At 49.8% G+C, this 26,377-nt stretch overlaps 1 protein-coding gene across 7 annotated transcripts in view; it reads left to right on the top strand.

Moving 5' to 3' along the window:
- CDC42EP5 (CDC42 effector protein 5) overlaps nt 1-26,377 on the top strand; it is a 64,464-nt gene that overhangs the window by 33,093 nt on the left and 4,994 nt on the right. For all 7 annotated transcript variants that reach the window (XR_016390825.1, XM_089902121.1, XM_089902123.1 and 4 more), the window contains one exon: nt 24,625-26,312. The gene's annotated coding sequence lies outside the window, so the exon portion shown is untranslated. The remainder of the gene's footprint in view (nt 1-24,624; nt 26,313-26,377) is intronic.

The raw sequence follows: 26,377 nt of genomic DNA, 5'->3' as shown, positions 1-26,377 counted from the left end.
CCCACTCACGCAACTAGAGAAAGCCTGCATACAGCAATGAAAACCCAATGCAGCCAAAAATAAATACATAAATAAGATTTTTAAAAAATAGGAATAAATTCTTTCTCCCAGGCCAGGATTTCCAGAAGTTTCCTTAAGAGCTGATGGAACCAGATGACAACTAGGACAGGACGCCCTTTGGTTATTGCCTTTCTTTCCGTTGGCCTTCCAGAACATTCTTGCATGTTTCTCCCTTTATCCTAGTTAGCCGTCTCCACTCCAGGCCACTCTCATCTGGCCTCTGCTACCCCTGAGTCAGTGTAGAAAGGTGCAGGCTTGTAACCAGCGCCCATTTCTTTCTCTCCCTCCCTCGGGCAGCAACCTTCGGTGGCCAGGCTGTGGTTTTCTTTGTTAGAGAGCTGCCATGTTAGGTACTGCTGGGGTCCAAGGCTAGATGTGCAGCAGTTCCAACGGGTGTGGCCTGAAATGATCTAGAATTGTGGTCTGATCTAGGAGGTGACTAACCATTGTTCAGCTCTGTTCTCCTTAAAAGGGTGAGAGGACCTTCTAACTTCAGAACTGACACATTGGGTGGGAGGGAAAGGAGGAAGCAGGGATTGAAAGAAAGATTGTCATATGATCCAGAAGGCAAAGACGCAGAGACTTTCAGCAGGGCTGGAGTCAAGTGAACAGACACTGCATTAAATCCATTGACTTTAGGTTTTCGAGCACACGTTTTTAGCCTCCGTTTCATATCCCTCTGGGTGACCCGCTGATTTCATGTTCGATCTGGTTGACAGCTCTGTAGGTCTCAGCATCCCATAGACAGCATCCCTTCTCAAGAATGCCTACATGGCTCTCCACATTTGGGGGAAGGACCTTATCTGAAACAATTTCAGCCCCAAACCATGAAGAATGAAACCATCCCTGGGGAAAATTCCAAGCAATGGGGAATAGGAATACATTCCTATGAATGAATACATTCCCAAGTGTCCATGCATACATTCCCAAGTGTCTCTTCCTTTGGAAGGAAAATTCTGCAGGGTATTCTGTACACTCTCAGAGATCCTGGTGGAGTCTTGTTCACATCACCTCATGCAGGGACCTCAGTAATGCGTCCCTATTTCAGGAATTCCTTTCCTTCAAGCTTTCCCTATCCCACTCCCTCTTTCTTGCTTCTCAAATAAACTACCCACACTTACATCCCTGTCTTAGGTCCTGCTTTCAGAGTAACTCACAGTAATTCAAGGATGGGAAAATGCCATGAGGTGTTTTGTTTTTGTTTTTTTCCAATGACATGATCTTTTGTCTAACTGCTCGAGATCACTCCCCTTAACCACTCCAGGACTTCTTGGAATTACCCATTTATTCATCCATTCACCTTTCACAAATCTTATCCCTGTTCACTAAAAAAATATTAAAGCATGTCATCCCATGGCCATCCCAGGAAATGAGGAAATAAAGTTGAGCAAAGCAGATGTATTCTCTGCCCTCATGGAAGGTCTGGTGTCGTACGAAAAACTAAACAAAACAATTACACAAATCTAAAATGGGAAGAAGGATTAGTCCTCTGGGAGAACAGTTTAAAGCAATAAGAAAAATAAAGAAATAACCAATTTTATTAATTTGGATTTGAAGGTGGTAAGGGAAAGCTAAATTATTTAAATTATAGCTAAATGCCCAGAATCAATCAGCATTTTCTAAATTAAGTGAATTATAAGGAAAGAGAAGGAAACATTACAAACTATCATGGGCAAGTCTTCAAATGGGTGAATCTTAACACATTAGAAGAAATAAAAATATCACAGGCATGTTCAACCCTAATTGATTCCTGAATGTGTTTCACTCTACAATCAAGCCTTTACGAGATACACAAAACACTATCTAACTGGGATGCATGGTTAACCTCCAATTTACTTTGGGAGCATGGGTGTTCTGGGATCCATAGGAACCCATGTTTTATTGTCAATTACATGTCCTGTGACATTGGGAAGGATGGTCCCAACTCTAACCCCAAGTTGCATCTCCAGGGTGATGTTCACGTTCTGATTTAGTTAAGGGTGATCAGTTGCAGAGTTTATTGGTACGTGAGGGGAACCCCAAAATTCCAACATGTGGATTCTTCTCTATGGTAGGTGAACTCTCCCATCAGTTGGGTCATTCTGAGCATGTTCCAGACTCTGGCTTTCTCCACTCTGTACATAACATCCTCATTTCCTTTCTTCAGACTATCAACTGAGTGGAGCTGAGAAGAGATTTGTCTCAGAATAGAGTAAATCCTGTGCCTGACCCCCACTGTTTAACTGGACCCAGTGGACAGTGGGACCCTAAAGTCTAGATTGATTATCTTACTCCCATTTTGAAAGCATAAGGGTACATTTAGTCTTGGATTTGCTGTTATACAGACTATTTTATTTGTTTGTTTTTATTGAAGTGTAGTTGATTTACAATGTTGTGTTAGTTTCAGGTGTATAGCTAAGTGATTGAGTTATATATATATATATATACTCTTTCAGATTCTTTTCCCTTACAGGTTATTACAAGATATTGAGTAATAGTCCTCTGTGCTATACAGTAGATCCTTGTTTATGTATATATATATTTTGTATATATATATTACTGTGTATCTGTTAATCCCAAACTCCTGATTTATCCTTCCCCACTTTCCCCTTTGGTAACCAGAAGTTGGTTTTCTAGGTCTGTGAGTCTATTTCTGTTTCGTAAATAAGTTCATTTTTTTTAGATTCCACATGTAAGTGATATCACATGATATTTGTCTTTCTCTGACTTACTTCACTCAGTATGATCATCTTTAGGTCCATCCATGTTGCTGCAAATGGCATTATTTCATTCTTTTTTATGGCTAAATAATATCCCATTGTATATATGTGCCACATCTTCTTTATCCATTCCTCTGTCTATGGACATTTAAGTTGCTTCCGTGTCTTGGATATTGTAAATCGTGCTGCAGTGAAAATTGGGGTGCGTGTATCTTTTCAAATTAGAGTTTTCTCTGGATACATGCCCAGGAGTGGGATTGCTGTGTCATATGGTAGCTCTATTTTTAGTTTTTTAAGAAGCCTCCATACTGTTTTCCATAGTGGCTGCACAAATTTACATTCCCACCGACAGTGTAGGAGGCATCCCTTTTCTCCACACCCTCTCCAGCATTTATTGTTTGTAGACTTTTTAATAATGGAGCACAGAGTACTTAAAATTCCTTGAGTTGAAAGCTCTTGGCACTTGGACAGGGCAATTCTGTGACTTAAACCTATTTTTCTTCATTTGCAAGGTGCTAGTTGCATGCCCAGAGACAGGTTAGGTTGACCAGATGTTCAAGCAGATGTTACAGTAGGATTGCCTAAAAGATAATATGAGGACGGATTTGCTCTAGAACTTTCTCATGTTTTCAAAAAAAAGATACTCCAAGTTTTTAGACTATCTCTTGAGTGTAGGAGAGCAATGGGATTCAGTTTTCCGTAAAAACAGCGTCCATCTTCCTCACCCTGTGTCACTTCCACACCACACATACCATGTTTCCAGAGCACTCAGTGTCTCCAAGTTTTTAGAGGATGGATTGGCTCCCTTGATTTCCATTTTCTTCTGTGCATATCTCGTTCGATTTATTACCACCACACCCTGTCAGTCACTCTGTTGTTGGTCACCCAGACAATATAGAGGTCAAACCACCAGATGTCTGGGGTAGTATTTGACCAGCCAGATATTAGAGGCATGTATCCAAAGAGTAAAAATCCCTCTGCACCTAAACAGGGGCTTGAAAACAGGTGACAGGGAAAGCATATTGCTGCTGTTTGCCTCTGCAGAGTAGGATCCAGGACTCCTCAAGACATGGCTCCTATAGAGAAGAGGAGAGAGAGGATCAGGGAGGGGGGAGGGAAGGGGGAGGAGAGGAGGGAGCTGGAAAGACTTTGGGGTTTTTGGTGACAATGCCTTCCACCTGTTGGAACAGGAGCCCAGTGGGAGGTGGCGGTACCTGGACTCCAAGGAGGGCAGAGGTGGGGAAAGACATGGTGCATCCAGAGAGGTAGGCCTGCAGGATCCTCCAGACACCATGATAGATTGGAATAGGTGGAGAGGGAAGAAGGCCCCATGGACAGCTCCTCACCTGTGACCACCAGCTCCAGGGGGTTTCTATGCTCAGTCAAGGTGGACCTTTATTAATAGAGGCAGCGAAAATGCTGGGCAGTGTCTCCACTCACTACAGTGATGGGCAATCTGGCCTCTGTCTCATGTGGATCGAACTGGGATGTGAAAGGATTTCTATCCTGTTCCATGTCCAGGTGGAACACCTTAACCCCAGCAGGGCCTCTGCACACATTGGTCACAGGCCACCCCCAGGGAATCACAGAATCTGGCTTGGCCCAGATGGAGGGTCTGGGCAGGGACCCTAGGAGAGAAGCACAACAGGGTCTCAGGGTCCACTGTGACAACATAGACTTTCCTTCCCTTCGAGGGACAGGAGGGGCATAATGCAGAGATTGACCCTCCCAACTTAGGTCAGCCCAGGTGACACAGAGCTAAGCAGGGACTGCAGGGGTGACTGTCCCCCCCCCCAGGAGCCTAGGAGGTCCTGGAGTAGAGGCTGGATGGAGGCAGGGCCTAGACCCCACCCAGTATCTCCTGCCCCCTCTGTCCCTGGAGGCCTGAGCCCAGGAAGGGGGCGGGATCAGGGGATATGGCCGGCCTCTCGTCATTTTCTCCGTACTGGTCCCGGGGTGGGAACAGTGCCCGGCAGGTCCGGAAGAGAGCAGGACAGGCTCCCAGGGGCCACAGTGGGGCCTACATCACTGGTCTAACAGGAGAGAAGTGGGTGCTCACAGGCCCAACTCTAGATTTCTCTATTTGGGTCACAAAGACCTTGGGTTTTAGAAGGTGTTTCTAGCTAGATGTGTCATAACCAGACTCAACCCAAGTCCAAATGAAACAAGCATGGTATTAACTCATCAGAGATAAAAAACGTGATAGGTAGATAAACAGGTAGATTGATTGATAAATAGCTAGATGATACATAGATACTTAGATATATAGATAATTACATAGACACTAGATAGATAGCTACACAGATACATACACAGCTACATAGATAAATACATGGATACATGGTTACATAGATAGACACACAGACACTTACATAGATAAACAGATCACAGTGTAGAATATCGGTGGGGAAACTTGCTCACCTTCTGGCCCCTACAGGCTGACTGTTCCCAAAGCACACGTTTCCTCACCCACACACCTAGGTTTCCCACATGCAAAAGGAGAAACAAAATTCTCCCGACAACTTCATGTTATTACGTCGGGAAGTGCACAGAGACGTACGTGGCTCATTGGGAGAAACTCAGTCCAGGCCTCCCTCATGTTCTCCAGGGCAGGTTTCACCCTGTCAGGTACAATGCTTTGTCTCTGTGCCCCTCTGTATCCTGTGACCCTAGGCTGTGCTCTCCACTCTCACCCCTGCCTCCAAGCTGGCTCAGGTCATTTCTAAACTGAAAGTTTCTTAGTCTACGGGTGTGAATGCACTAAAGAAAAAATCGTGTTTGTCCAACATGGGTGGGCGGGGCTTCTTGGACTGTTACGTGTACAGAGAACCAGGTGGGTCTGGGATGGTGGCTGGATTCTCGTCTGGACTCCGCTGAGGTTCACAGGACACGGGCATTGTGACTGGGCATGGGCTGTCTTGCGGCTCCCACCCCTGAGTACTTTGAGTCCTACCATCATGTCACACAGGGGAGGGGCCGGCCCTGTGAGGATGAGGCTTATCAGGGGGTCGGGACACGGAGGGAGGGAAAGACCTGGGGTTTCTCAGGGTCACAGCCCAAGGGAGGGGCTGGCTGAGCCCACGGTACCAGGTGGGTTCACAGGCAGAGCTGGATTGTTCAGGGAGGGACTTCGTCAGTGTCCTGGGGTTAGCAAGGTGAGGTCTAAGAGGGACGGAGAAGGGTCTGCAGCGCTGTCTGTGATGTCCTCCTGGGACTTGGTGGGGCTCAACCCGTCCAAGGGCTCAGACCTGAGGCTGATCCCAGGCTTTACATTCAACCCCGGGGGACACCCAGCCCCAGTGGTCGCTTTCATTCAAGGAGAAGAGAACCAGGTTCTTGGTGTCTGAAATCCTTCTGGGCATCGAGGTCCATGTGCTTTATGATTCTTGGCCCAAACCCCCATATCTGCCCAGACCCCCAGTTCCCCCAGCCCAGCTGACCAGCGCCTCTAAGAAACAGAAAGGTCCAGAGCCCTGGGCTCTGCCCTGAGACAGAACCCAGGAAGGCGTCCTGCAGATTCGGGGGTGGTGTGGCTGCAGGAGGAGGGCCTGCCCCACATGCTGCCGTGAATGTGGGCTCTGCGGTCAGAGTCACTCTCCTTTGAAAAGCACTTCTCTTTCTTTGTGAAAGCAACAACCCTCATTTCCCAAAAAACAGGATGAGAAGGATGGCGACACACTCTCTGTTGAAACTCGTGCCTGTACAGACACTCAGACACAGCAGCTCTGCAGCACTGTTTACTGCCAACCAGACCCGTCACTCATTTTTATATGATGTCACCCCAGATAGGAAAGCTGGTGGGAGAGGGGCAGGGGGACGTTACTGACAGAGGGCAGTGCTCCATGGAACCTGCCACAAACCTACGAGTGCTGTCATGGAAGCAGCACACAGGCAAGGGCGCCGTGGAAGGATTTTTAAGTGAAAAAGCAGTAAAAGTGGCCTCTCAGTTATTTTTCTTGGTGGGAAAGAAAACAATGATATATACACTCAAAAAAAAAAAAACCTGGGAGAAATAATAACAAGAATGTGCATTTGTCTAGCTCTTTTTTTTTCCTTTTTGTCTGAATATAGTTTTCTTTACTCACTCTGTTGTCCAGTTCGGTTTCAGATTCGGAGAGCGACCCAACCTCACTGTCACTCATGTTCTGCCCCTGTACCTTCAGCACTGGTTCTCTTCTCCAGCACCTCTGAGAGTTCAGACAACATGGCCTCTTATTCAACAAGCCCTGTTAGAACAATGGCGTCAAATTTATCATTCAAACTGGGCACCTTTTATTTGAGTTATTCAGATTTTAAATAATTTGATTTAAATGAACCATTAATCACTAACTCTTTAAAAAAATTTTTAATTGAAGTATAGTTGATTTACAATGTTGTGTTAGTTTCAGGTGTACAGCAAAGTGATTCAGATGTGTGTGTTATATATATATATATGTATTTTTTTTCTTTTTCAGATTTTTTCCATTATAGGTTATTATAAGATATTGAATATAGCTCCCTGTGCTATACAGTGGGTCCTTGTTGTTTATCTGTTTTTTATATAGTAGTGTGTATCTGTTAACCCCAAGCTCCTAGTTTATCCCTCCTTCCCCTAATCACTAACTCTTTATCAAGAGGCTCCAGGTTTGGGGAAGAGGTTCTGGTATTCAGTGCTGATGGTACTTGATGCCATCAGAACAAAATGCACAGTCATCTGAAATAGGGATTTTATACTATTTTATATTGTTGTTGAATCTTTTCTATAATTCAGAAAAATCATTTGTTTTGATCACTTAATTTTTTTATTATATTATGAAACAATATACCACCTTCTTGGAATCAGTGATTTCTCATTGACAGGACTCTACTTTGTGTTATCAAAGCACCATTAAAAGCCCTACATGGTGTATGTCATTCCTTAGGAAATTAAAATGTGGAGAAGTTAGATAGTACTGCATATAAATGAACATACTGTCATTGGTATGAATTAGATTTGTGTGTATGTGTGCAAGCACATGTGCATGTGTGTGCATGTATTTGTGTGCGTGGGTGTGTACGTGTGTGTAAGATCATGATGCACGGCAGTTCAGCAGAAGAAATGAAAAGTCTTTGTCTATCAGTGATCTGGTCTCTGGAGCTGCCCCCACTTAATGGCAAGACACACACACACACACACACACACACATATACACACACACCCCCCACACCCACACCCATACACACACACCCCACACACACATACACCCACACCCACCCACCCACCCCCCACACATATACACACACACATACATACACACATACACCCACACATACATACACACACCGACACATACACATACACATCCACCACACACACACACACACACACACATACACCACACACACACACACATACACCCCCACACACACACCCCACACACCCACACAAACCACACACCCACACCCACACACACATACACCCCCCCACACACACCCACACACATACACCCCCACACACATACACCCCCCACACACATACACCCCCCCACACACACACAGAGTACTGGAGTTTGGTACTTAGCCCCTCCCAGTCATTAGCAACAGCCTCTATGGCATTTATCCCATCTCAGCGTCCCTCTCCACACTCCTCCCAGGATGGTGTCCAGGGTAGAGGTAGCAATTGTCTGATGTCACTGTTGAGATGACTCTGGGTACCTGCTGGCCCCAGGTCGGAGCTGACTGGGTCTGTGGGATTTGCTCCCTGGGTGGCTGGAGGCCCTGCTGATATCGGGCCCAGTGGGCAGGGGGTCCATCCTCGCTCTGCTCCCTGAAGGCTTGGGGACCCTTCAGGTCATCCCAATGTCCACTTTGTCCAGGGGTTGTGTCTGAGCATCTGCTTTTGCCCCATCTGGTCCGGGTGGGATCTCTCCTCCCACCACGACAGGACCCACTGTGACCCCCTGGTGGTCGCCCCCCTGGACACACCTGGGGTGGGAGGTGTCCAAGTGCAAGGTAGACCCTCCCTCCCTGGCCACGCAGCACCGCCACGTGGCTCATCCTCCAGGTGGCACTTGGGGACCTCAGAGCAGGAGACGATGTCCTTCCATGCAGGAAAGTCCCTACGGCCCAGGGCCCTGAGTTTGTGCTCTGTGTCCGGTGGGTCAGAGGGTCAGGAAGAAGAAACTAGTCCTGACGTCCTGTTTCCTGTCCTCTTCCTCGGTTCTCCTCCTCTCCCCACCAATACCCCGAGATGAGGGAGGCTTTTCTTTTTGTTTTAATTGCCCCCAAACCCTGTCTGCTCCCTACTGTGGCCTGGACTCACAGGGATCCTTTTCAGTGGAGCAGACGTTGGACCTGGTCAGCCATCCATGCTCTAGGGGGTAGAATAACGAGGAATCCTCTCCAGGAGTGTCAGCTCTCCACACTTCTTTTTGCTACGTGCCCACCTGTCCACCTGTCTACCTGGGGTTAGAGTCAGGCCAGATTTTAGGGGAAATGCACCATTCTAACTGTGATGGTGAAATTATGTGTCAACCTGCCTGGGCTAAGGGACCCCCAAGAGCTGGTAAAACACTATTTCTGGGCGTGTCCGTGAAGGAGATTCTAGAAGAGATTAGCTTCGGTTTAGTGGCCAAGTGAAGAAGAGATCCACACTCACAATGTGGGCAGCTCCATCCCATTTCCTGGGGGCCCCAATAGAACAAGAAGGGGAAGGGTGGTGAATCCCCTTTCTCTTCTTGAGCTGGGCCGTCCAGCATCTGCCCTCAGACTTGAGAGCCCCTAGTTCTCGGGCCTCCGGATGCTGGGATTTACACCAGCCACCCTCCAGGTCTCAGCCTTCACACCCACACTGAATCCTATCACCGGCTGCCCTGGGTCTGCAGCTCCAGATGGCAGGTCATGGGACTTCTCCACCTCCGTAACCCCGTGAACTTGTTCACATGGTAAATCTCCTCTTACAGATACCCATGTAGCCTGTGTAACAGAACCTGTCAGTTCCATGTACCTGGAGAAGGCTGATTAATACAGTAATAGTGGGAAAATGAGGGGGAGAGAGAGAGAATGAAATAGAGAAATTCAGCCCAGAATGGAACCAAGGAAACAATGATGAAGACTTGAGTTAGGAAGCAGATCTCTGGAGGAGACTAACCTTGAGTACAAATAGGAAATTAAAGATCAGTACTCATTAAAACTGAGTTGCAAGGCTGGGCCCCCTCTGAGCCAGGACAGAAACCTCCCAGCTGGTGAGATGCAGCTGGTCCTGAGGTCAGAGCTGTGAGTCAGGTGCCCACATGGGCCTGCAGCCCCCATCACTCAGAGCTGGTCGACTTTGGGTAGGTTAACTAATGTTTTAGTCCCAGTTTCTTAAAAAAAAAGAAAAGAAAAGAAAAGAATAGGGCATAGGGCGTTCTGTGGAGGGTTTGTACAATGTTTAAGTATGCTAATGTTTGCATAGAACTAAAATAGCCATTGCACTATTGTAAGAGCTGGCTGAAGTTTTAAAATATTCTTAAGATATATAAGAACATTTCAAATGCCAGGCCTGTAACAGGCATGCAGGTTTCTTCTGTTTCTATCAAAAAAATATACAAGACGCAAAAATTGAAAACTGGATGCTGGCGGCCCCTAGCGGGTCTTCAGGGTAACGTTTCGTTTTAATCTGAGTGGGAACCGCCGGTCTGACCCCGTAAGTAGGGCGGTGACCACCTACACGTCCCACTCACAGCGGGATCGGGGCTCTCCGGGCGAGGGGCTCCCGGTGACCCCACGTCCTTGGCGGCGCAGCTGGTCCCTCTCCGGAGACGTGGTCGTGCAGATCCCAAGTGTTTCCATGTTTAGACAGCACGGAGTGGCCTTGTTTAGAAGCCCCGTAGCTTCAGCAACAAGGCTAAGTAATCAAGTGGGCAGTTGTGGACGGATCTAAATCTGTGTGAACTGACATGAGGAAAGAATATATTTGGTTATATCTGTTCATATAACACGTCCATGAGGCCCTCCCACGTGTCAGTGATGGAGCGGGGGCGGGGTCAGGGGGAGAGGTATGAGGTCTCCCAGGTGTGGAATTCAAAGGGCGCTGGGCGGACTGACATGGTGCACGTGGAACAGAAGATGAAGAGCAGACTTAGGCAGATATGGGGATCTGCTTTCTGCGCAGCCAAGGCAGGGTAAGCCCGTACCCGGGCGGAGGCCTTCTCACTGTGCGTTTCAGCTGTGTAACTATTGCAGCCAGTAGACCCAAAAGTGTAACGACTCACGTGGTAGGAATTAGTTCATCTTCCATGAAACAGGTGAAGCTGATTCCAGCTCAGCAGGGAGGTGCTTTAAAATACTGTGTATTAATTCTAAAATGTGAGGGAGCAGATCAGGAGACGCCTTCCATTGAAAAGATATTTCATCACAGTTCCCAGGAGGAGGGGGCATGCATGCCACCCACCAGGGCCACGTAGGGAAGCACCAGAGACAGGAGGAGATGGAGTGAGGGGAAAATGGGAGCCTTTACTCTGGTTTCCACAAGAAGGAATGGGCAGGAAAGGGTAAGCAGGCATGGGATTGGCTGGATTAATGATTTCAGCGGGTTCTGGGGTGGAGGGGGCGTCCCTAGTTGTCATGTGCTTGGCCCTAGCGTGACAAGGGCAGGTGGATCGTGGCCCAGACTGTGGACCCCCATAAAGGAGGGGGTGCGGTGTGGACTCTGGATTGACTGGTTTGTATTTTATAAGTGCACCCCAGGAAGAGGATTCTTGCTCAGGAGCTGGGGCAGGGTGGGGGGCAGTGAGGGAGGAGGCGGGAGGACAATGTAAGTGACTCAGGCATATTATTGGGTCATCTAGGAAAAGGTGTGTCCAGTGTCGACCTTAAAATTAAATGTCGTTATTTTACTGGCAAAATGAGTTTATTTAGGAATGGCAGAGGAATTGCGATTCAGGACATTCAAACTATGGCAAACCACAGTCAAGTCCAGAGAACAAGGAAGAGGAATGTTACTTTACAGAGAAAAAGGAGGAAGCTGGAAGGGGCTGCTTTGACTGAAAGTCCCTTGGAGAAAACCAAGAGGTCAGGGTGGTGGTGGTTTCTCATTGGCTGGGCTTTGCTGTTTCTCCTTGGCTAGGTTGTGACTGTTTCTCATTGGCTGGGCTGAGGCTGTTTTCTCATTGGCTGAGTTGTTGCTGTCTCTCATTAGCTGAGCTGGTGCTGTTTCTCATTGGCTAGGTTGTGACTGTTTCTCATTGGCTGGGCTGAGGCTGTTTTCTCATTGGCTGAGTTGTTGCTGTTTCTCATTAGCTGAGCTGGTGCTATTTCTCATTGGCTAAGTTGTGACTGTTTCTCATTGGCTAGCCTGTTGCTCTTTTCATTGGCTGGGCTGTTGCTGTTTCTCATTGGCTGGGCTATTGCTGGGCAAAGAGAAAATCATCCTTCTTCTGAAAATCAAGCTTCTTCCTGCCCAGGAATGTAAAGTAAGCTGCAGCAGAGGGTAGGGGTGAGAGAGCTCCCCTTTAGGGCTTCCCAACTCCGTTTTAAATTAGGTTTCCCTTTATTAATTTTCACACTAGCATATGTATGTATGACACATGTTAAAGCATAAACTTTAGAGAAACCTGAACTATGACTAATACAAGGGGTACAGCAGGCTCTATTCTATGGGGTCATCCTGGGAACCAGGTGCCACACTCAGCGTGTGGGTCCAAGGTCACCCAGGGCATCCATATCCATCAGCAGAAGGGAAGAACCGTGAGGATCTTGTGTGGGATGTTCACGGGCCAGGCTTGGAAGAAGCTCCGTCCATCCAGCTCACATGCCACTGTGAACTTCATCCCAGGACACACATAACTGCAGGGAGGCTGGGGAGTTCATCTCGCTGGGAGCCCAGGAAGGGAGGACACGGTGCTGGTGAGCAGCCACAGTCCTGTCACACAGGGACCACCTGTCTGTCACTTTGAGCACCGGGTGGGGGTGGGGGGGTTAACGGGTTGTGGGGTGCGTTTCCAGTCTCCACTGCTTCCTCCCCGACCTCCTCTTACGTAGAGGTTCTAGGGACACAAGAAATAGACTCTCAAACATTGATCATTTCACAAGCTAGTGGAAGAAGGAAACATTCCTGCAAGGAGGTACTTAGAATTCAGAGTGAGGCATTCAAGCCCAGAGGAGCCCACAAGCGGAGGTGGTGCTGAGGCCCGACACCCGCTCAGGTAGACAGAATAACAGCCCCAAAGATGTCCGCATCCGACGCCCTGGAGCCAACTGCTGTGTTACCTTAGGTGCAAAAAGGGTCTTTGCAGGTGTGATTGAGTTAAGGATCTCGAGGGGGGGAATGAGCTTGTATGTTCCAGGTGGACCCAATGTAATCACCAGGGTCCTTGTAAGAGGGAGGAGGCAGGTGAGAGAGAGGGAAGGAGGTGCGACCACAGAAGCAGGGGTCCTAGTCAGAGGGAGGATTTGAAGAGGCTACAGTTCTCCTTGAAGGCGGAGGAAGGGGCCCCGAGCCAAGGAATGCAGACGGCCCCCAGACGCTGCTAAAGGTAAAGGAATGGGTTCTGCCCTGGAGCCTTCAGAAGGAGCGCAGCCCTGCTGACCCCTGATTTTAGCCCAGTTTAACTGATGTTAGCCTCTGAGCTCCTGAACTGTAGGATAATAAGTTGTGTTGTTTGGTGCCCCTATGTGAGGGGTTCGTTACAGCAGCAACTGCAAGCTTGTTGGGATGAACAGCCTCCAATCCCAAACCTGAAGGGCATTAGCCAGGTGACGGGGTGAAGGTCAGATCAAGGACAGTGTCCTACAGCTGATGGGTCCTCTTGTGTTTGGAGAATGCATGGCGTCCAGTGGGGATGAACTGAAGTAGGGGTGGGAAATGGGGACCTGCGTGTTCCTCTGGGTGGACCTAAAGCCCGAGGGACCCTCCGTGTGCAGTCGTGGTCTCATCAACTCCCTCGCCCACTCCACACGTGTCCGTGCGTGTGGGTGTGTGCATGTGTGTGTGTATGCGAGCATTCGTGGGTTGTGCATGCCTGTATACGTTTTACAGTGCGTGCGGGTGTGTGTGTACATATGTGTGCGTTTGTGCTTTCATGGCCATGTGCATTTGGGGGGATTGGTGCTGTGTGCAGGCGGGGCAGCTCTGCGCCTTCACCCAGACACAAGTCCCCTCAGACATCTCCCTCACTCACCCCTGACCCTGAGACGCACACTTGGATCAGAGAACACGGATACCCTTTCATCTTGTCTTGTTCTCTCACTAAGTCTTGAGTGACTGTGGAGACAGAGACTGGGACCTAGAACCTGTGTACCCCAGCGCCACACGCAGGGCTGACGCATTGGGCCTGTGAGGACATTTATTGATGAGCAACGTGAAGCATGATCCAGAAAACATGGTCTTAGCTATCAGCTGCGTAAGTGTAGCCCAGAGTCAAGGTCAGAAAATGAACTCTAGGAAGGTTTGTACAGTTAGCTGAGAAGACAATTAAAACGGATCTCTGGGGGCAGGGGAGGATTCACAGGACGTGTCTGGACTCAGCTGGGCGACTGTAGGACCAAAGCTGGGTCCTTGGAAACAGCCAGGGGACCACAGCTGGGTCTCTGAAACAAGTGCTACACGTCCTCTCCAAGGAGCTAGTTGATTGTGGGAGGGGCCACATGGTGAATGAATCTCCTAGAAGTTGATTGGGGGTCTCAGGACTCCAGCTCTTGCCAGCAAGAGAATTGACCGGATGACTTCAGGAAGGGCCGATTCCACAGGGAAACCCTCCAAATGTCCACTGCAGGCTTTTGCAAGAGTGCCCTCCCTTCTAGGCTGTTCAGACATAACCATCAGAGGTCCCCTGTCTCTCCTAGTGTGCAAGTGTGGAGGATGAGCTGCCGGTCCCTCTGTCCTTCTCTCAGTGCTGAGCGGGGCCGGCAGTGGACTCTGCCCACAAGGCGGCGCTGCGGAGCTGCGGCCAAACCCCGAGGTCTGGGGTCTGGCTGACCTGGGCTGTTTCCTCCCCTTCAGAGCCCTGTGCCTTTGGACGAGAAACTTTAACTTCGTTTCTGCATATTATTAATAAAAGGGGTGGTGGCTCTCAGAAGGTCTGGGAAGTGCCTCCCACGTTGGCCTGTCATGGCATTACTGCCATCAGGTGCCTGGGGTAGGGTTATCTCAGTCCCGTGGGTGTTGTTATCAGGGACCTTATGAATATCAGAGACACCCCAGTGCCCTGCGCGGGCCAGCCCCTTCCTGTGGCCTCACCACTCCCTGATCCAAAGCCAGGAGAGGGCCAGGCCCTGATTCCCCAGCGCAGAGCCCCCCAGAATCCCCTCCAGGCTGAGGTCTGCTACTCACCAGCTGAGTAGTAGGGCTGAGTGTGGGCGGAGCTGAAGTCTCCACGGGTCCTGTGATCAGGGCAGGAGGGGGGCTGATGCTGTGTGGGGGCTGCCGAGGGTCTGTCCCCGGCCCCTCTCCACCCTGAGCATCCGACAGCAGGCCACATCTGGCCATCGCTCAATCCCAGACAACACCCTGAGATTCCTGAGAAAATGGGGCCGGGACCAGGAGACCAGGGAGAGTGCCCCTGCTCTATTCTGCTGGAGCGTCACGCCCTCTGCACCTCCTACAGCTGTGCCCTGCTTTACTGCCCAGAATCCAAGTGGAATGTCTGCTCTGAGGCCCCAGGAGGGTGTGGAGGGGGTCAGAGTGTCCTGGATGGACCCTGACTCCAGGACAGCTCGGGGCTGACCACCCACAGGGACAGGGATGGCCTCATCCCAAACGTGCCCCAAAGCACCATCCAGCCCTGGTCAGGGGCCCCCCTGGACCATGTGACTTGCCCAGTGAGGAGTGGATCACAGCACAGGGGACACATGACCTGAGGCCCCACAGATTCTCACCCAGTGGAAAGGACAGTCAACACAATCTGAGGGAAAAGACACAGGTTCCCTTGAAGGGGTCTGTCCTCACCCCATCTCTGGAAGTGCACCCCCTGCCAGCCCAGCAGGGACAGCTCTGTGCCCACCCTGATGCTGGGGCTGAGTGCCCAGGTCACCATGGTGTCCAGGTGAGACCAGGCTCCAGGGACCTGAGCCAGGTGTGAAGGCAGAGAGATGTGTGTGCAGACGGAAGAGGGAGCCAGAGGGCTTGGGGGTCAGGAGGGGGCAGGGGAGCCTGTGGACGGAGGACACAGCTGGGGACAGGGTCCAGGGACCTGGGACAAACCTGAGGGCAGAGCAGAGACCTCCTCACCTGTCACCACCAGCTCCAGGGGCTCACTGGGCTCAGACCAACCAGACTCTTTTTTATAGCGGCAGCAATAATGCCAGACAGTGTCTTTGCTCATTATGGTGATGCCAAATCTGGCCTCTGTCTGGTGTGGACAAAGTTGAGACATGTTATCCTCATTCTTTTCTTTCTTTCTTTCTTTTTTTTTGTGATACGCGGGCCTCTCACCGCTGTGGTCCCTCCCGTTGCAGAGCACAGGCTCCGGACACACAGGCTCAGCGGCCATGGCTCACGGGCCCAGCCGCTCCGCGGCACGTGGGATCTTCCCGGACCGGGGCACGAACCCATGTCCCCTGCATCGGCAGGCGGACTCTCAAGCACTGCACCACCAGGGAAGCCCTATCCTCACTCTTGAAGTCATTTCTATTGTCCTTGTTCTCCAAGTGGAATCTCTTAACCCTATCAGGGCCCCGGCACACGAAGGTCAGCTGCCGTCGGGAGATCACAGAACCCTGCCCCCAGATAGAGGGTCTGGGCAGGGTCCCTAGGAGGGATGAGAGCAGGATCTCAGGGTCTATTATGAAGAAACCACCACACAATGCAATTCACTCCTTTTAGTGGCTCAGTTCAATTTTTCTTTTTTTTTTTTTTTACAAACTTAGTTGTGCAAATCACCACAATCAAATTTTAGACCATTTTCATCATCCTCTCCAAAAGACCTCCCCACGCCCATTCTATGAGCCTCAATTCCCATCACTGCGGAGTGATTTTCCCCACTTGACTTAAGGACCCTGAGACTTGGTCACATCTTGCTCAGGGTGACATGGGAGGTGTCAGAGCAGGCTGGGCCCCCGGGCATGTCTGCTGCAGGGGGCGGCTCCCTCCCTGCCCACGGCCACTCTAGGGGGACAGAGAGAGCTGGGAGGGTGGCGCAGGATGGGAATGACCGGGTCATTCCTGGGACAAGGAAAGCAGGGGTCTCAGTCGGTAGGAATGATCTGGGCTGGTCTGAAGGGCAGCTGCCAGTCCCAGGTGGGATTGTGTGGGGTGAGGGACGCAGTCTGCAGAGCGGCAGTGGAAGTGTGTGTGTGTGTGTGTGTGTGTGTGTGTGTAGGAGCTGGAGCACAGCTCTGGTCCCACATTCCCCAGCAGCCGAGGATCCCTGTGTCCAGTGTAAGTTCCCTGTGCAGAAATCATCCCTGGGTTTTCTCTGTATTTTCTACCTTCATCTCAGTGTATTCCCATTTCCTTGTTACTGAGGCTCTGGAAACCCCAGATGTCTCAACTGGGCTGGGGGCAGGCGGAAGAGCGGGTTTGTAGCCCTGAAACAGGAAGCTGGCCTCTCATTCAGCAAAATCCCCCATAGAGGCAGGGGGCTGGCAGAGGTCACTCACTCATTCATTGTTGTTATTGTCTTTATCTGGAGGTTAAGTGTGGTTTAAGGAGATGCAAGTTGACAAGGGGAGGATTTGTGATGTTTAATTTTGTGTGTCACCTCGGCTGGGCCATGATCAGTTATGTGGTCAGACATTCTGGATGTTTCTGCAAGGGTGTTTTTGGATGATATTAACATTTAAATCACTGGATTTAAAATAATTATTTTTAATTAATTTATTTTACTTATTTATTTTTGACTGCACTGGGTCTTCGTTGCTTCGTGCCGGCTTTCTCTAGTTGCTGCAAGCGGGGGCTACTCTTCGTTGCAGTGTGAGGGCTTCTCATTGCGGTGGCTTCTCTTGTTGCGGAGCACGGCCTCTAGGCGTGCGGGCTTCAGTAGGTGTGGCTCACAGGCGCTAGAGCGCAGGCTCAGTAGTTGTGGTGCACAGGCTTCGTGGCTCCGCGGCATGTGGGATCTTCCTGGACCAGGACTTGAACCCGTGTCCCTTGCATGGGCAGGCAGATTCTTAACCACTGCGCCACCAACGAAGCCCCTAAATCATTGGATTTTGAGTAAAGCAAATTGTCTTCCATAATGTGGATGGGCCTCATGCAATCAGCTGATGGCCTGAATTGAACAGAAGAATGACCTCTCCTGAGCGAGAAGGGATTCTGCCAGCAGACTGCCTTTGGACTTGAACCTCAGCAACAGTTCTCCTAGGTCTCCAGCCTGCAGCCCACCCTTCAGATTTTGGACTTGCCAGCCTCCATAATCGTGTGAGGATATTCCATAAAATCTGGTGTGTGTGTGTGTGTGTGTGTGTGTGTGTGTGTGTGGAGTATGATATATATATATATTCACATGCATCCTATTGGTTTTGTTTCTATGACAAACCCTGGCTAATGGGTACAGGGTTTCCTGCTGGGGTGATGAAAATGTCTTGGAGCCAGTTAACAGTGATGGTCACACAAGATTGTGAAGGCACCAAATGCCACTGAATTGTACACTTTCAGATGGTTAACGGTCACTTTTATGTTATGTGAACCTTACTGCAGTAGGAAAAAAAGCAATGACGTTTGTAAAGCAGGCAGCACAGCCCTGACATTTCAGGAGTGCATTCTTACTGCAGTCATACTATACACCCGTAGCATATCCATAAAAGACAACCTTATGACCAGGCCAAGTCTAGGGTGCGTCCATTTTGCTGTCTGGCTACTTCCGCCAGGGTAGAGTAGAAAAGAAGTTGTCTTCTCCTGAGGACAGCATTCTGTGGCCAGTCTGGTCCTCACCTGCATACTGAGCTTCCCTGCCTCCTGAACAATTCTGGCTCCTTCTCTGCGTGGCCCCAGCACCCCCGGACCTGTATCTGGACACCCTCCCTATTTCACCATCAGGACCCAACCCCAGGAAGGTAGGTTCTGTGGCCGCTGTCCACGGTGCTGATGGGGATTGGACTGTTGAGTCTAGCTTCAGCACCATGGTCAGAGTCTATGAAATACTAGAGTACTAGTACTCAGAGTACTAGAAGGCAACACAGCCTCCCCCATTCTCTGATATCTCAGTGATCAAGTAGGCATCAGCTGAGCCCCATCTTTGGCCCTCTTGTGTAGACTCCATGCAGGATTCAGATAAGACATATTCAGTCAGAGCATGAGGGTAAATTGGAAAAATACGGGGGATGGCCGTAGTTGGCAATGATTCAAACTCCCTTCACAATCCATGCATCCTGAATAGGGATAAAGCTGCTCAGAGGCCCAGGATGTTGGTCCCACACTCAGCATCACAGCCACTGGAGCAGACCAGCGTGTCGTATAATGTTCGTTTTCCCCTATCCACCTCAGAACTATCCTTTACCAGACCAGGTTCAGGGTACCAGATACTGGGTATGACCAAAAGATAATGGACTGGGCTCACCCCAAACCGGTTTCAAAACCTAGATCTGCCTCTTGCCAGCTCTGTGTCCCTGGGAATGTCATTCTGCCTCTCTGAGGCTCACTTTGCTTTTCTGGAAAATGGCAATGATAATGGTGTCTGCTTCAAAGGAAGCAGGTAATCAGAGATTATTCTATTCTGTCTCTCATAGGAAGCAAGCAGTTTGGCTAAGAGGGCAAGATCTTAAGCCAGGCATCCTGAGATTTGATCATAGCTCTGCCTTTTATTAACTTTGTGACTTAGGGAAAGTCACCCGATTGCTTCTACTTTGTCATCTATCAAATGAGGATAATGCCAGGACCTGCTTTTTGGGGTTTTGGTGAGAAACGAAATAGTTCATACACAAGATGTGTGGAGTAGAGTGCCTGGCATTTACTTAGCACTCATTCAAGGATGTGAGCTGTTATGACTATTACCGTCACCATCACGTGCCTAGACACAGCCTGGCAAACCACTTCGGTTTGGTAATGATAGCTGCTTTTATGAATTATTGTTAGGATTTCTGTGAGGGTCCTTGGACCTCTGACACGGATGAAGAAACTAAAGCTACAAGTTGAAAAGTGGCTTGCTGTGGTCACACAGGCAAGAGCTCCAAGCCAAGGCTGGCTGACACCAGTGCACAGGCTTTGGTCACATTCCCGCCTGCCCACATTTAGCAGAAGGGCAGGAAGGACCTTAGGAATCCCCGACCCACCCTCAGGTGGAAGACCGAGGCTCGTGGTACTTTGGCCAGGAGTTTGCAGCAATTATCTCCTGGCCCTTCCCTATTTCCTCAACTTTGCCAGTTGTGCCAGGATACTCATTTCCTTCACAGAACCTGCAAAGGATCCCAGGAACTATTCCTGCTGGGGTTGTAACCAGAGGGGGAGGGAACTGCAGATGGTCCTTTGGAAACATTGTTGGTTGTCCAGACCATGGGGAGGGGGGAGCTACTGGCATCTAGTTGGTGGGGCCTTGGGAACACCCCACAGTGCACAGGATGGCTCACAACCCTCCCACCACAAAGAATGATTCAGCCCCTAACGCCAATAGCTCCGAGGTGCAGAAACGCTGGTCTATGTGTTTGTAAGATCCCAGCCCAGTTGGAAGGTGGATACTGCAAACTAATTTTATGGGGCTTGGATGGGATGAGGTCATTAAAACCTTATTAGTTAGGGTTATTTTCCTTTCTCTCTTTACAAGGGGCGGGGGGCGGAATTCCCTGTAGGTCCAGTGGTTAGGACTCCGTGCTCTCACTGCCGAGTGCCCAGATTCAATCCCTGGTTGGAGACGAAGATCCCATAAACCGTGAGGTGTGGCCAAAAAAAAGAAAAAAGAAAAAATCTTTCCTTTCTCTCTTTACAAGGAGGACGTATTCAGGTATCATTTATGTAACTAAAAATTACTTTACAAAAGAAGAGGCAAAAATAGCAGCGAATGTATCCAAACCAAGGAAAGAAAGAAAACTCCTTCCAAGCTGTGTGTGCTGGGGGGTGGGGGGGAGGATGCATTGGGAGCCAGCTCAGCTGGAAGGAGGAGGGAGCTCGAGACAGAGCTCACACCAGACTGGCTGCACTCCCAGGGCTCCCTCTGTTGGCACAGATCCTGTCTCCAGCTCTTCTTCTTTTTTTTTTTTTTCTTTTTGGCCGCACTGCATGACTTGCAGGATCTCAGTTCCCTGACCAAGGATCGAACCCTCGCCCCCTGGAGTGGAAGCATGGAGTCTTAACCACTGAACCGCCAGGGGAGTCATCTGTCTCTCTGTCTCCCTCCCTCCCTCGCTCTCTCTCTCTCACCCCATCTGTCCCTACCCTCTCTGGCTTCCTCCTCTCTCCTGCTGCATCTAGATGAGGCTCTTTCAAAGTCCTTTGGGTTGTCGGAAATACTTCCTGATGGGAAAACCCGAACCCTGGGCCACTCCCCGCTCAGCATCCTCTGTCCACTCCTGAGAAGCTGGGGAAGTTCCCAAACTGCGCGCACAGGCCACCTTGCTTATGGTCTCTGCTCTCCGTGGCCTTTGGTAGAGACCTGCCATGCTGACTCAGTTTCCTCATCTGCTCAATGGACATAATAACAGCACCTGCCTCATAGGTTGATGTGAGGACTAAATGAGGTAATAAGATGGAGTGCTTCAAACAGAGCCCGCACACAGCAAGTGTTCAGTAGACTTGTCCTGCAGTTCGTCTGGGGCTCAGATCTGAACCAGCTTCCCCTCCCTTCCCAGCACAGCTGAACGCCTCACCTCCTCCACCCCTGCCTCTGCCTCACCCAGATCCAGGCCAGTGGAGTAGAGCCCCCGAAGCACCGCCCCACCTGTACACTGACCCAGGCTGCAGTCACCCCTCTATCCTTCCACCTGCTCCTTCAAGAGGCAGCCCCCGCTGCCCTGGGCTAAACCCTCCTCAAGTGCTCTAGACATGGGCTACCCAGTACCTGGACCACTGGCCCCCAGTGGCTATTTCCATGTAGAATCAATGAAAATTAAATACAATTAAAATTTCACTTTCTCAGCCCCACTAGCTACATCTCAAGTGCCCAACAGCCACATGTGGCTACTGTACTGGACAGTCCCATCATTCCAGAAAGTTCTGTTGGACAGACCCTTTTCTTCCCTGCTCCTGGGGGTCCTGTCCTTTATAGAACCTACCTCTCCTATATCTTCCATCTCTCCTTCTGAGTCAGGGTCAGCCTGCCTGAGTTCAAATCCTGCCTGCGCAACTTTAGGGCTGCATTAGCTAAGTTACCTAAAAGTTAAGAGACAAACCAAAAAACCCTCTCTGTGCCTCAGTTTTTCCATCTGTAAAGTGGGAATAATAATACCAACCTCCTCCCGCCCATAGAGTTATTGCAAAGATTAAGGTTACATGTGGAAAGAGCTTAGAACAGCTCCTAAAAAATTCTAAGCCCTTGATAAATGTTAGCTGCTATTATTGTTGTTATATACTTTCTTCAAAATGCTGAAGTAAGCTCAAGCCCCCTCTTTAAGTCTGTATGTAGTAGCAATGAATGAGTCCCAAAAGAAACTGCTAAGTGGGAAAAAAGTGGTAGCCCAAAACCATCCAGTAAAAGTTCCTTTGTGTGTTTAAAATGTGTGTTTAATATGTGTTTTCTTAGAGCACCATGTTGATCAGCTGTTCTCAACCAGGGGCAATATCCCCCCTCCAGGGGCCATTTGGAAGCAATGCTGGCCGTCTAAATCCTGGGGAGGGGGAAGCTACTGGCATCTAGTGGGTGGAGCCTTGGGACGCTGCTGAACATCCCACAGTGCACAGGGTACTCCCACCACAAAGAACGATCCAGCCCCAAATGCCAAGAGCTCCGAGGTGCAGAAACGCTGGTCTGTGTGTTTGTAAGAGCCCAGCCCAGTTGGAAAGTGGATACTGCAAACTAATTTCATGGGGCTTGGATTGGACAAGGTCATCAAAAGTTAAGTCAGAAAGAGAAAAACAAATACCGTATGCTAAAACATATTTATATGGAATCTAAAAAAAAAATGTTCATGAAGAACCTAGGGGCAGGACGGGAATAAAGACACAGACCTACTAGAGAATGGACTTGAGGACACGGGGAAGGGGAAGGGTAAGCTGGGACAAAGAGAGAGAGCGGCACGGACATACATACACTACCAAACGTAAAACAGATCGCTAGTGGGAAGCAGCCGCATAGCACAGGGAGATCAGCTCGGTGCTTTGTGACCACCTAGAGGGGTGGGATAGGGAGGGTGGGAGATGCAAGAGGGAGGAGATATGGGGATATATGTATATGTATAGCTGATTCACTTTGTTATAAAGCAGAAACTAACACACCATTGTAAAGCAATTATACTCCAATAAAGATGTTAAAAAAATGTCTATGTAAAAAAAAAAAAACCTTATTAGTTAGGGTTATTTTCCTCTCTCTCTTTACAAGGAGGATATCCTTTATGTAACTAAAAATTACTTTTTCAAAAAAGAAACAAAATAGCAGGAAATGTATCCAAACCGAGCAAAGAAACCAAACTCCTTCTCTGAGCCCTCCCTCTCCCCCCGGATATCCGTCCTGTCTTGCTCTCCTTTCTTTCACAGCAGACTCCCAAGTCCTCTGCGCTTTTTCATCTCCTCACTTTCTCCCTCGCCTCCCCAGCCACAGTCTGGCTTGCGCCTGCCCAGCCCCCATGGGCAGTTCTCACTCTGGCCACCGGTCACCTCTGGCTTGCTATTAAATCCAGTGGATCTTTTTTTTTTTTTTTTTTTAAATCAGACTGAGACTGCAGAGAGGGGACCTGTGCGTCCTTCCAGGGCTTCTGCAGCCCGTCTCTCTCCTCCTCCTTCACTTTCTCTGGCTGCTGCCCGGCCCTGGTCCAAGTTCCTTCCCCTTTTCTTATCTCTCAATGTCACCCTTCTCAGCTGCTTCATCCCAGAACCCTGCTCTTCCTGCACTTCAGCCCAGAACCAGCTACCTCATTTGCGGGGTGCATTGCAAATGAAAATGTGGGGTCCCTTGTTCAAAATGATTAATAATGTGAAGATAGAGCAAACCATGAAACCAAGTGCAGAGGGCCCTTCTAGGCATGGCGACCCCCAAGACTGCACAGGTCGCTTGCCCGTGCAGCCGATCCTGCTTTCCTTTCTTCTGGGCATGGCCTCTAGCATCTCTTGTATACCTGTTCCTCCTCCCAGGCTCTCCAGCTTGGTGGCCACGCCACCATCCCCCGGGATCTGCCCTCTGAGGGTCCTTGGGGTAGACAGAATGCACCTCTAAAGATATCCAGGCATGAATCCCTGAAACCGATGAATATGTCGTGTCATGTAGCAAAGGGACTTTGCACACAAGATTAAAGTTAGAAACCTTAAGACGGGGAGATTATCCTGGCGTGATGGTTCATTTTACTTGTCCGCTTGGCCAGGCTGTAGTACCTGGTTGTTCAACCAAACACTAACCCAGGTATGGCCGGGGAGGCGTTATGTAGGTGTGACTAACATCTATACCCAGCTGACTCTAGGTAAAGGAGATGGCCCTCGAGAATGTGGGTGGGCCTCACCCAATCAGTTGAAAGGCCTTCACTGCAAAATGGGGAAGAAATTCTGCCTTAAAGACCACAGCATCAGGGACTTCCCTGGCGGTCCAGTGGTTAAGACTCTGCCTTTCCAATGCAGGGGGCGTGGGTTTGATCCCTGGTTGGGGAGCTAAGATCCTGCATGCTACGCGGCGGGGCTCAGAACAACAACCAAACCAAACCAGAAACAAAGACCGAGGCGTCAGCTCCTAGCCTGACTGAGAGTTTCCAGTCTGCCTTATGGAATTCAGGCTTGCCAGTCCTTAGCATTGCAAACTCCCAATTCCTTGACATAAATTATGTATACTTCTGTATTAACTTGTGCTGATTACCAGGTAATATATTAATACATATCCATTACCGATGGTGATATATGTATAACGCCTGTATTTTCCAGGTGGGCCGAGCCAAATCACATGCGCCCTAAAAGCAGAGGACCTTTTCTGGCTGGAGGGAGGAGGGAGATGGGGCAGGCCTGCAAATCAGGGACACCTGAAGCATAAGAGGGGCTCAACTTACCGTTGCCAGAGGACAGACACAGGGAAAACACCAGAAGGATGCAGGCAGCCTCTTGGAACAGACCAGCCCCCAGCTGACAGCTTAACAGGTACAAGGGTTTTTTGTTTTGTTTTTGTTTGTTTTTGTTTTTGACGAGATGAAAGCGTTTTGGGACTAGATAGAGGTGATGGTTGCACAACACTGTGAATGTACTAAATGCCGCTTTATTTTTTATTAATTAATTTATTTTTTATTTAATTAATTTATTTTTGGCTGCGTTGGGTCTTTGTTGCTGCGTACGGGCTTTCTCTAGTTGCCAACTCTAGGGGCCACTCTTCGTTGAGGTGTGAGGGCTTCTCGTTGCCGTGGCTTCTCTTGTTGCGGAGCACGGGCTCTAGGCACGTGGGCTCAGTAGTTGTGGCTCGCGGGCTCTAGAGCGCAGGCTCCGTATTGTGGCGCACGGGCTTAGATGCTCCGCAGCATGTGGGAATCTTCCCGGACCAGGGCTCGAACCCATGGCAGGTGGAATCTTAACCACTGTGCCACCAGGGAAGTCCCCTAAATACCACTTTAAAATGAGTCATTTTATGTTATGTGAAGCTAACGTCAATAGAAAATAATTAAAACTTTTATTTTGTGGCCACGCCACGTGGCATGCAGGATCTTAGTTCCTAGACCAGGGATCGAACCTGTGCCCCCTGCAGTGGAAGCACGGAGTCTTAACCACTGGACCGCCAGGGAAGTCCCTGGATTGTTGTCACCTTTTGTCTCTGTCCCACTCCTTCAAGATTCAGGTCAAGCCACACCTCCTTGTTATCTATGAAACTAACTCTCTCCCTCTCTGGCCCCAGCATCCCAGCCCCAGCGCACAGCGGAGCCAGCCTCCTCCCCGGGGCCTCTACCTCCCCCAGGTCAGGCCCTCTGGCACACTGGCTGCCGAGGGATCTTCCTCACACCCACATCTGACTCTTCTTGTCGCCGCTAGGCACTGGCACTCGGTGATGTAATGACCTTTCTGTGGACGAGTAGCTCCAGGCAGGGATATTCATCCAGGGAACTCTCCAAAGCAGGGTGAGAGCTGCCCCTCCGAGGTCACATCCATCCTTTTGCATCCATCCTTTTGCTGGTCTTACTGCCTGACCTTGTCTGTTTTTCTCTCTCTCTTTCAAGCCCACACATACTCCCTCAACAGCTGCAATCTGGAAGAAATTATTCTTCTACACAGCCAGACTTCCCCAGTTTCAGGAAATTCCAGGCTGGCAGGGGGAGGGGCCGAGCTGGGGGCCGCCCTGTCCATCCATCCATCCCCCGCCCCGTCTGCCGTGTTCTCTGGGCGGGCGCACACCCAGTGCCAGCCTCCTCCCCTGGCCCACACTCAGCCCGGAGGGGCCTCAGCTTTTCCACCGCTACTTCCTAGTCCTTTAAATCCTAGAGGCAAACTTTTGGGGGATAAGGAAGGCTGGGAGGGACCTACGCCTTAACCCTCTCTGCCCCAGACAGACTGAGCTGCACTGGGCGTGACTCTGCGCCCCTTTGGGCTCCTACCATGGCCCCCGAGAGGGGCTGACACTTCAGATCCCGGTGCAGGTAAAGAAGGGACTCCATGCCAGGGTCTGCCCGGGTTGGGGCTCAGACTCCTGGGTCTGAGGGAG

This window comes from Delphinapterus leucas, chromosome 20, assembly GCF_059928025.1.
Source record: "Delphinapterus leucas isolate spDelLeu-1000000601 "Yukka" chromosome 20, BTC_Dleu_Yukka2, whole genome shotgun sequence".
NCBI lineage: Eukaryota > Metazoa > Chordata > Mammalia > Artiodactyla > Monodontidae > Delphinapterus > Delphinapterus leucas.
Note: the sequence above shows the minus strand (reverse complement) of the source record. Positions and strands in the feature narration are given on the sequence as shown.